This window comes from Halyomorpha halys, unplaced genomic scaffold, assembly GCF_000696795.3.
Source record: "Halyomorpha halys isolate HHAL.00 unplaced genomic scaffold, Hhal_1.1 Scaffold892.1, whole genome shotgun sequence".
In the NCBI taxonomy this organism is placed as follows: Eukaryota; Metazoa; Arthropoda; class Insecta; order Hemiptera; family Pentatomidae; genus Halyomorpha; species Halyomorpha halys.
This window is the reverse complement of record NW_027105126.1, coordinates 509518-520380: the sequence shown is the minus strand read 5'-3', so window position 1 is coordinate 520380 and position 10863 is coordinate 509518. Positions and strand designations below refer to the sequence as shown.

The following is a 10863-nucleotide window of genomic DNA, read 5'->3' as shown; positions in this document are numbered from 1 at the left end:
GTAGGGAGTATTAAGGCGGCCACAGTGCCTTATCCTATCATAACTTATATATATAGAGTACGAACCTTTTTTTCCTATTAAGATTTGGAAATATGTTACAGTGAGTGGCCCAAACATTGCAGATATAAATAGAAATTATTTGTTGAAATTAATTTTATAAGCTCTCTGTTATGAGAAGCTCAACAATCTTTCATAACAATCACTTTTTTATATTGCATTATAGCTGTATCCATTATAAAACCTAAAGGGGTTGGTATTGGAATGGGTATCTTGGGGGGAGGAATAGTCCAGCAAGTAGGGATAATGGTCCTTTCTGCTAACCCATGACAGCTACCAGAGTTGCCACCGAGTACTAATCAAGGTGGGAGTGTCAAGATTCCCTGAGTAGCTATTGAACCCACAACGTTCAGAACCGTGCGCTGTGGGACATTCCCCCCAAAACGCACGGCCGTCACGTCTCTAACCTAAAGGGGTTAGAAAAACCGTACAATTGTAGAGTATCCAGTAGTGGAGAAATTGAAAAGAAAAACATTTGCAGACGATGAAATTTTTAACTGAAATTCATCCAAACTTTTTTTATGTTATTGTTCTGCCGAGAGCAATACAAATTTCAGAAAAACACTACATAAATAATTGCGTCTCATATAATTCAAAAGGGGGCCCCAGGAATTGCGACAATGTTACAAGAAAAACAATAAAAATATCAGACATCCCTAAATCCACCATAAAGACGGTTATAAAATGGATATAAAATTCAGCCCAAACCTCATTCTTCTAATAGCCTTCGATATCGTATAAAAGTCTGTAATTTTCAGGAAAAATACAAGAAAAATATGATTCCATAAATAAATTTAATTAAGTGGTGGTTTATAACAGCAAAGGTTCACAAAAAACATTTAAATTAGTTAAAAAGAAGGTCTAATCTCAAGAGAGAGAAAAATATAACAGAGTTTTAGGATTTATTTTCAATTACTAATTTAACTATCTCGAGTCCTTTTAATTCTGCTCCCAGTATCCTTTTAGAGTAGTTCCCTAATAATAGCCCGAAGTAGTTTCTGGAAGGAATTTCATTAACGTCAGGACTATTAATTTCCATTAGAGTCTTGGAAAATACGGTTAGAATCACCATTTTTCACAGCGAAAAAAACAAAACAGTGTTTATCGTATGCTGGTAAATACTCAATTTGACCAAGCAGAAAACTTAATTTGGGGGAACGAATGTAGATGACCAGGCTTATACTGGAAAGATTCCAGAATTCTTCTGCTCTGGAGAGTTCTTGAATGAAAACAGATGTGTAATGTGGGGCCGGAAAAAATCCAGAATAGATTGGTTTTCAGTCTGTATTTATTATTGTGAGTTTAATTGACTCTACTGAAGATATACCGATTTACGATTATTTGTTTACTGAATCTAAGTGCGCACTTAAATATAAATTATAAAATCTTTTCTCATATGTAACCACTACAAAAAGTGATAAACCTAGACAATAATTTTAGTATTTATAATTGATAATGTTACTACGAAGTAATTTTCTTAAAAACAAAAAAAAAACTTTATTCTTTAATTTGGGATAATAATGTCAATAGTTAGAATGGTATAGTATAATCATGTACCAACATTGGTTTTGTACGTATCAATATTTTTTTAAAAACTTTTTTATTTCTTTATTAAAGTAATGATTGGCATTTAATTTAAAACAGGAGCATTTTAATATTCATGAAAATTATTGAACCAAAAGTGCTGTTAGGTTTCCTCTAGCCCTAAGTAAATACTACTATTACAGTAGAATCAGTACTTGTACAGGAACTTGTAAAAGCAACGAACATTTGAATTTCTAGTTAGAATCCCCAGAAAAATTGTATTGGATTTTGTTTTTTTACAACTACTAATTCAAAGTTTTACTATCGTTATAAAATTTGTATCCTACAAAAACTTTTATTCTTTATTCGGTTGACACTAAAAAAAATTGGACATTAAGACACAAGCCTTTAAATGAGTTTTATTTTATTTTGAAGTTTACACTATAATAGAATTAATTGTTCCCTAGACTGGTACAGTTTTTAATTCTACCCTTTTTATTTATGTGATTTTATTGTACTTTTATAATAATTCAATGACTTAATGATAATCTTCGTTCGGCAGTTCTGTGTACTTTCTATGAGTTTCGCCTTACAAACTAGGATTGAGAACCAGCCTAACATACATTTATAAATACATTATCTCTAACAAAATGCAATAGCTGAATCCGAAATCAATTGTCTCCTTAATAATGGAATCCTTCATAATTTTTATTTCCATAATCAAAGGATTACTGTTTTTAAATTATTGAATACAAATTATTCAACAACTTAAATAAAAATTGCTCTTTTAATAAATTTTTCTTTTAATCTTTGTTTTTTTTAACAAATAAAAAGTTTTGTGGTTATTTTTACCACCAGCATGGTGTAACTCAGCGGTTTCCAAACTTATTTTCACCACGGCACTCTTGTTGGGATCAAAAAAATTTGCGGCACCCTTGTCGAGGTAAAAAAAGATTGTATTATCCTTAAAGTGGTAGTATAAAAAAACAGTTTTAAGTAAATGTTGAAATGCACTGTATATTTGCTTTTTTAATATCTCACCTTTTTCTTTTTTCGTAATAGTATGAGAAAGTGGTATTAGCTTGAGACACTCCAGGGTCCCACTGAAACCAGTCGGGAAATCTTGGTGTAAATTGTAAAATAATTTCCCTCATTATCATGGCAGTACTGTTGCACTAGGTCCGGCACGATAGTTGATAGTACATATAACAGCAGTAAAGCTACTGTCGTGTAAAAGCCAGTTTACACAGTGACACCTATTAGCCACAACAATTACACAGTATAATAGAGGCACTAACTATAATGTGGTAACTTAGAGATCTGTTATGGTAGAGTAGCTACTTTCATGAAAACATTTACTGTCTTGGCACTACTGTTATTACCACTATCGCACTAGGTACAGCGTGGCAGCTGACATTACATAATGCGCCAATGAAGCTACTGTATGAAAATACTGTCTCACTACGTGTAGTATAAGCGACAGTATATCTTACTTGACTTTTCGTAAGGCAAACTCGGATCACTCAGTAGATCTTTTTCATTTCGAACCTAATACTGTTAGGTATATTCTTGTATTAAAGGAAATCCGAATCTCGAAATCCATCCTTATTTCGTAAATTATAAAATAGAAATTTTTTTCTATATTTTTAAAAAGCTCCACCGTATTCTAACCAAATATCAGAAACGAACAACGCTGTGCATTTATAGAGGCATTGAATATGAACTATTATAAAACAGTAAGCGCCTGTATAAATAGTTCTGGCTAATCTCCACTTATTTATCAGATGAAGGAAGACGGGACGAGATGCTGCTAAGAAGTGCTATATTTCCTGTCGGCCTGAAATAGACGTATACAGCGAAGGCCGCTGACAGATGGACGGAAGCGCGGGATCTCGGCTGTCAGCTCTGAGGTTTAAGAGTTTCTAAATGATATCTCATCTCCTCTTTCGAAATAATTAATGTCACCAGCCTCTGTACTCATTTAGTTACATATTTTCAAGTCTTACTCAAAATATAAATGAAGGTCTCTTCCTAAAGTTTAATTATTACTGTAATCTGTTCCACAATAAAATTGCAACATCGTAATTGTATATATTGTGAGAAATATTTAGCAAGAAATATCTAAGTGTTAAAGTCATTGAATTACTTTGAAAGATATTAGAATTCTTAATTTTTTATTTTATTAACATTTATCTCTGAAATCCGAAATGAATCGCATAGAAGAATTTTCAATAAGATATCTTGTTGTGAGAAGAAGGGAATTCTAGAAAATATTTGTGGGAACTGGCCTAAGAATATGTTACAGAAAAAGTGGTTAGAAATGCGACAGCATTTTGTGGCGGAATACCAGTTTTAGCTAGTTAGGTTATCCTTTCAGCAGCGACAAATTAGATACACGTGAGTTTCTTACATGTCTGGTTTATTATTTTTACTTTTATTGTTATTTATTATTTTACTTTTATTGTTATTTATTATTTTTACTTTTATTGTTATTTTTATTTTTATTGTTATTTTTATTTTTACTTTTTATTTTTTATTTTATATGCGATACATCACGAGGAGGCCCCTCACCTCCGGACTCAAAATAGGTCCTTGAATGGATAGCTCATATGTAAAATTAAATATAACAGGTAACCTTAAAATACCAAAGGTAGTAAAAGGTAAGACACAACACGAATTACTTTTTCTTTTTACAGTAATGCACTTACTAATTCACTTCGTACTTCTGTTTTAGAGGGTTCGGAAAAAAAAACAAACATGTCTGGTACAGCAATCTAAAGACAGTGTATCTTCCTGTGCTCCCAAATCGACTAGATAAAGTACCAAATGTGTTATTTAGGACAGCGTCAAGAAACTATAAAATAATTTAAATAAATGCACAGGGAAAAAAGTTGATGACCTCTAATATAGAAAATATATCTATTTACCGAGAAAAGCAAAATCTTTGTATTTCGTACTTATACAGGATGATTCATGATTCAGGGTTAGATGTATTAACTGAAAACAAATTATTAGTTTATATTATTTTTATTTACCCTTTTATTTAAAAAAATAATATTAATTATTAAAGATTTTGTTTTAATTATTTTTCATATATTTAAAAAATATAACTCTTAAGAAGAGTTTTTTTTGTATTTGAGAAACAATATGCAATTAATATTCGGTAATTTCAATTCACGAAAATAGATATATCTAAAACTTTAAAAGTGGTTGTGTATTTGAAAGTACGTCTAGGATTAATATTTTTTTTTATTTATTTCTTGATATTTACAATAATTACTGTATAAAAAATACAACAAGTAAATTTGATCATAATGATATGACATAATGATATGATACAGGATTTAGAGAAACTACCCAGTAGTAGAACTCTAAAAACAGTTTACAATATAAGGTCACGAGGCCATCTTCTTTTCAGGCGCCTCGGAGGATTGCCAGGAATGGAAGAGAAAGCAAGGTTAGAAACTAGTGGGTTTGGGTGGTTAGGGAGTTTATTATGGAAGGAATAATATCGGGTTCGGGCTAGAAACATATAAGGAACATTTAGGTCTTAATGGATGGTTTTATTAGTAACAAAATAAGGAGCATTGAGGATTTTACGAAGGATTTTGGATTGTAAAGATTGGATACGAGAGTAATTCGAAGGTTTAGTGGAGCCCCAAATCTCAACTCCGTATGTCCAGATGGGCCTTATTATTTTCATGTAGATCAGTCTTTTGTAATGAATTGGAAGTTTAGGCCGTTTGTCTAGTAAGGGCTGTAATAGTCGGAATCTGCGTGCAGTTTCCTGTCTTTTCAGTCTTGTGTGGGGATTCCAGGTTAGTACGTAGAATCTGTTCTACAGGGGTAAGAGCCACATTATTAAAGTATACTGTAGGGCAGTCGACAGGGATTAATATTTAAAAACAAAAATGCGATATACGTTCTATTTATTAAACATGAAATTGTCTATGATAAGCAGCAGTTACTAAATCTGCAATAATCTTGCAAACTTCTTCTACATAAGCAAAACTTTTATTCATGTATTTCACACGTTGTCGATGATATATTTCGATTATACGATTTATAGGATAATTTATGTTGTAGAAAATATTGAACTAATGCAGTAATTAATGGAGAACACAAAACAATTGTTATTAGACACGATATCACAATATATCAGACTCATCTTGGGACTTAAGAAGACAAAAGGTTCATTTCATCTTATAAAGGAGATTTCTCTCCTTGGCGTATATCTGCTTGAAATGAGAGGCAGGAGGTGAAGAAAAGACGATGAAAATGCCAGGAGGAGCTTGGTAATTCTATGCAGAGTATTTTCCGCTATTTTCCTGGAGGGCTGGAGTCGGGCCTGGATTGAATGCTTTTCGGCTCGCCTAACCTCAGGAATTCTATCTGCTGGATCGCTCAGCCAACTGAACACAATATACCCCCTCCATCCCCCGCTACATAAACTTTTAACAGTGTGTGACTTTTTTTCTTATCTAATATGCTCATTATTATATAGATGTTCCCCCCAAGGAAATATTTTTCTACATTATGATTATGTTTTCCAAGCCTACCCGTTATTATATTTTCTAAGCCGTTATTATTACAAGCATTTTCTCTAAATAAGGTAAAAATAAATTTTAAGGTTTTTACAGGATTATTTTATACAAAGATATTGTGGTGGTTCAACATAAAATTAAATTTGGCTGTTAGTGTTATTATGAATAAGCAGTTGATTACGTAGTCAAATGAAATTTGTACATAAATATTAAAATTGGGAAACATTTTTTAATATTTTTTTTCTATTTAATTTGAATGAATAACTTTGTTTGAAATAAAGAAGAAACGAAGTAATTTTTATTTTCAAATTTGTTTTTTTGCATGTTGTTTTCACCATTTTGATCTGTATTTTATATTTTCATACTATATAGTTTTATATATTTGAATTTCTCTAACCTCAAGTTTAATTATGATTCATTCTTTTTCTATTTATCATGTTGTTATGATTCCATTCATTCTTATTTTTTTGTTATTATAGCGTAATGAAATTAGATGAAAATATTTAGTTGTGAATATCTCGTAAATAAAGCGATAACAGACATAGCCTCATAGGGTATTTTTTTAAGCCCTTCATTCATACATTCAGTTAGAACATTAATACTTGAAATATCCTGTATAAATAATGCTGCAGTATTCATTTCCTGCTTGCTAATTCGTTGATTAATAGGTAATGTTACATTCTTCTGCTCAGACACATAAAATATACCACACCATAAAATACATTTCTAGCATTTTAGTTGTCGATTTTGTGCGATATGCCAAAAATACCTAGCTGAAAATGTTAAATTACATCAAATTAATACAATTGACTTACTTCGAAATTATAAATTAATTGATGCCTCATATCTGCAACTTTAAGCACAACAAATAATTTAATAAATATTCAGATACAATATTCTGACACTGCACAAATGATACATCTGTCAAAAAAGAGTAATTTAATCGAGACTTAAAACTTATACTAATTTCTAGTTAAAACACATTAATCACGCCCAGACTAAAATGTTCGCAAATGTAGTTTCCCTCAGTTAAGTGAAACTTCGCAATTAAACAACAATGTTTAATCAGTCGAAGGCAGGATGTGAATTCAAGATTCCTACCTCTATTCTATGCCAATTCAATACTCATTCATTGACATTCCAGTCACTCAGTCTAATGAATGAAGTACGTGGGTTTTGAATAATAACCATAAAAAATTTCGCATTGATTAATAGCCCCCGCTTTCTCGTAGCAACATTTTTTAAAATTATCATTCAAATTGATTTGTATTTTAATTTTTTTTATAATTTGTACTAATTTGTTGTCCAGTTCCTAAGTGTCAATCATATTCTTTTAATTGAACTTTGTGTTGGTCAATGTAGATTTACAATCATTAATAATTCTCATTATATAAATAATTATCCACTATCCTTACCCTATCCTCCATCTTCTATGAACCTATTATGAAATATTAATTATTCTTATTAGACGACAGACAAAGGAATCCTCCAAACCTCCTGGAAGCGATTAAATCAACTTATCACATCCCTAAAGAATATTGCGTATAAATGGCCGAGAGTAAAAGCCATTTTCTTTGGAAACAGGTGAGAAAGAACGAGATAGCCTTATTATTGTTTATTGTCTTTATGGTTCAAATCCATAAAATATGCAGGAGAAGAACAGCTTGGACTGTAGTCGGTACGTGGAACATGAGAACGGTACAAGTTCAGGCGTCTCTGTATGCAGACGATGTCGTCTTGGTGACAGAATCTGAGGATAAATTGCAACAGGCCATTATAGAATAAGAAGAAGTCGTCGTTCGCAAAGGAATGAGTATTAACAGCCGCAAGAGCAAGTTTGTGACTGTTGCAAGAGATGAAGTGGACGTTGTCAATGTAACAATAGTGTGCAATGATGAAGTATTACAAAACGTGGACTTTTATACCTACCGTGGAACAATATTCGATAAATTCGGTATAATAAACCAAGAAGTGTCCAATATGATAAATAAAGCAAATAATATCTACTACCAGATATGTAATACTATTGTGGGAAAGAAGGAAGTGGATAAAGACAACCCCACGTGATTAAAGCAATATATCTTTTAACACTATTATATTGCCATGGAAGTTGGGACACTCAAGATAAGCACTTGGGCAGGATTACGGGTGCTAAAATGCATTTTTTTTGCGAAGAATATTGGACAAGTAGGAAAAACAAGATAAGAAATGAAAGAATAAGATAAGTACTTCATATCCCCTCAGTGAAATCAGTGATTGAACACCAACAGCTTCGATTGTATGGACATATCTGTAGAATGAGAGAGAGCAGAGAGCCAAGGAAATGTATAGAGGCGAGGCCGACTGGTGGAAGACTACATGGAGCATTTCCAATGACTAGGTCTGGAAAGAAGGAAAGCGTTGGGTCAGATGATGATGCTTGGCAGATACCGAGATGTTTGTACCAAGTGGTTTGAAGCTCCTCCACGCTGAAAGACATGGACAAAGAAGAAGAAGAATATTTCTACATAAGACTACGTCAGGCTAAATAATCTCGTTCTATAAATAATTATCCTCTATCTTCTTCCATCTTCTGCTAGACCAAATTAGACTAAAATTGCACAGGCATTAATACAATCTACCCGTAAGTAATAAATATAATTTATTCGTTTTTCTTTATATTATCTTATATTTCATTATTTTTATTGTATTTCTATTGCTTATCTTTCATTCAACTATTACAACAAAAATCACTTTAAATATTTCAAAATCAAGATCCTTCGTATTTAATTGAAGGTTTATTACAACCACGCTTATTTTTCTTATCTCCCTATAGACGTTACGTCACAGTTAAAATTTCAATAAAAAACAAAAAAAAAATACATAGTTTTATTATCCAAGCGTGAGTAAAATGCTGACGGCACACTGTGATTTAACGACGGACAAAAATAATTTTTTAAAGGTATTAGAAAAATCATTTCGTTTTCACAACTGATTAATAGATCATTTACGATTCATTTACGAATCTAATGTTCAAAGATAAGCAGGTTATTATTTAGTCGAATAATATAAAATATATATTTAAAGTAACCTTGCAACTCTAAGCAGGCGGGAAAATTGTAATCCGAAATACGATGAAAGATAGTAATTGCTAATTAGAGAGTATTTGCAAATGCGTTAATTGCACATCTATATAATGAGGTAATTGGGATTCGGCGGAGTATTACGAGCTGATGATCCAGTTATTGCTCAAGCGACTGGGTAATTGAGATGGTCATTATGTAATAAATGTCAGTGCCGTAAATTCCCAATTCGGACCAATTCCCTTCATTCAATTCTATTCCATTAACAGGACAGTGTTCTTCCTCTCGCTACGTAATGAACGCGGGCACCGCGCGAGAAAGAAATAGAGAGAGAATAATTCAAAAATATTTTATAACATAAGTACATCAGGTACATGAGTCAATTATGGAACTGATTTTCAAAGTATTAAAAAAAAAAAATCGTATTTTATAAATTGATAAGAAAGTCTAAGATAGAATGTTAATGATTTTATACATATTTTTATTTGTATTTATCCAATTAATTTAACTTTCTAAAAATTTGTGTTTATTATCCTCTACATAAAAAGATCCCTAATTAGATTTTTTTTATTAATGACAGGTATTTTATTAGCTTGAATATCTTAATTAAATCTTTTATTAATTTCATTATTTCTAAGATATTTTATGTTATGAAAAAATTAGCTTTGCTTTTTTTTCTAAAAAAAAAAATCAGTTTTTTAACTTTCAATTTAGATAGAAAATGTGTTTATTTCACATTTTATTTGAAAAGAAATGAAATGTTCACAAAAGAATGAAATAAAATCTTTAAAGGTGAATTTGACATATGTATCAACCAGATCACTACAACAATAATAAATATTATGTACATAATTTTTTTTTTATTGAAATTATAAAATTTATGCTTATGTTTATAATACATGGTTAGATTGACCATCATTTTTTTAATTTTACGATTTAATAGCAATATTTATTAACCATACAAATTATAATGGTCCCTATCAACGGAATTCTATACCTTTGTAGTGATGAGATAAATGTTGAGGGATTTATACAGGGAAAAGCACAAACAAAATAATAATAATTTAAATATTGGAAGAAGATAGTTAACCGTATGAAGTAGAAGAAAACTATTTATTGTTTACCAACGTTTTGCCCCACTTTGTTGGGCTTCGTCAGGGCTGTCTGATTGTAACACAAAGGACAGCAGTTGTACAATATTTGATAGATACTATTTATACAAATATATGTCTATATAATTTATAATTTAGTTGTTGTTGGTTGAGGTTTTTGAGCGTAAAACCCTGCGGTCATCAACGCTCACGTTTCGCACTATTTATAATTTAGTTCATCTTACTTCAATTAATTATATCATTCGTTCATGATTGAATGTGATGTTTATTGATTTCATTGATTGAATAACGATGTAGGGCATCTAAGAGCGTATTGATTATATTAAATTATTATTAAATCATAAATGTACTTTCAATTGACAATAATACCCGATATTATTCCTTCCATAATAAACTCCCTAACCACCCAAACCCACTCGTTTCTAACCTTGCTTCCTCTTCCATTCCTGACAATCCTCCGAGGCGCCTGAAAAGAAGATGGCCTTGTGACCTTATATTGTAAACTGTTTTTAGAGTTCTACTACTGGGTAGTTTCTCTACATCCTGTATCATATCATTATGTCA

At 31.3% G+C, this 10863-nt stretch overlaps 2 long non-coding RNA genes across 2 annotated transcripts in view; one reads left to right on the top strand and one right to left on the bottom strand.

Annotated features, from left to right (window-relative positions):
• The window catches only part of LOC112211312 (uncharacterized), a 21478-nt gene extending 18044 nt beyond the window's left edge, over positions 1–3434 (top strand). The window contains exon 3 of the long non-coding RNA XR_002945543.1: positions 3366–3434. This is a non-coding gene — a long non-coding RNA (uncharacterized lncRNA). The remainder of the gene's footprint in view (positions 1–3365) is intronic.
• LOC136796062 (uncharacterized) overlaps positions 1–10863 on the bottom strand; it is a 263158-nt gene that overhangs the window by 40167 nt on the left and 212128 nt on the right. The gene's annotated exons all lie outside the window — the stretch shown is intronic.